Source organism: Megalopta genalis, unplaced genomic scaffold, assembly GCF_051020955.1.
Source record: "Megalopta genalis isolate 19385.01 unplaced genomic scaffold, iyMegGena1_principal scaffold0379, whole genome shotgun sequence".
Classification (NCBI taxonomy): domain Eukaryota; kingdom Metazoa; phylum Arthropoda; class Insecta; order Hymenoptera; family Halictidae; genus Megalopta; species Megalopta genalis.
In genome coordinates this window covers 182501-183287 of record NW_027476448.1, presented here as the reverse complement: position 1 = coordinate 183287, position 787 = coordinate 182501, and positions in this window count along the sequence as shown.

Here is a 787-nt window from a genome sequence, read left to right as displayed (position 1 = left end):
GGTCCGTGCGAGGCGGACGGAGCAGAGCGGGTTTTGGGCCAATTCTACGATCTCGGTCGAGAAGCTGTCTCAGAGCTCCTTCGGGGCTTCGGTCCTGACTGTTTCGTGCCGTTTACGTTACGGACTTTTCTCCACACAGCGTGGCCACGGGTCGGTGTCTTTGACCGAATGGCCCATATGTGGCAAGCCCTACGGGGTTGGTTACCCGTATGCACTTTGTATGTATACTCGTACTCACTGAGCAATCGACTCTTCTGTCCGAGCGATGGAAAAATTTTTTAAAATGCATCTGTAAGATTTGGAAGCAAATCGTACCAATTGAAAACTGTGGCTAAAATGAAATAGCCCAGTGGAGAGAGAAAACTATCAAAAAACTGATTTTTTAAATCAAGAGGTGTCAGAAATCGAAATGCCTAGCGCGAGCGGAAGAACACGCTTTCTCGCCAGTCCAGCATGTGTCCTGTCCGTTCTTCCTCGGCTTGCCGATTTTGCCCAGATCAGAGGTTTCGTGCTTCCGGCGGTCAGAAGATCAGCGTGAGCGTACGCGCTTCCACGACTATGGCATCACCCATGTACTTTTTCCTTTGAATATATTTGAGTACATAAAAAATATTAAAACATATAGAGAGAACTGTGTCTTGGATCTTAAAAATTTGTCAATAGCGATGATATATTATTACTTAACTTGAAGTATTTGTACGTTTTAGCTGGGACGTACATTTATCTTACAAGATGTTAATAGCGAGACTCTTGAAGATAAAATTATCTTGTGATTTTATGAAGGCAA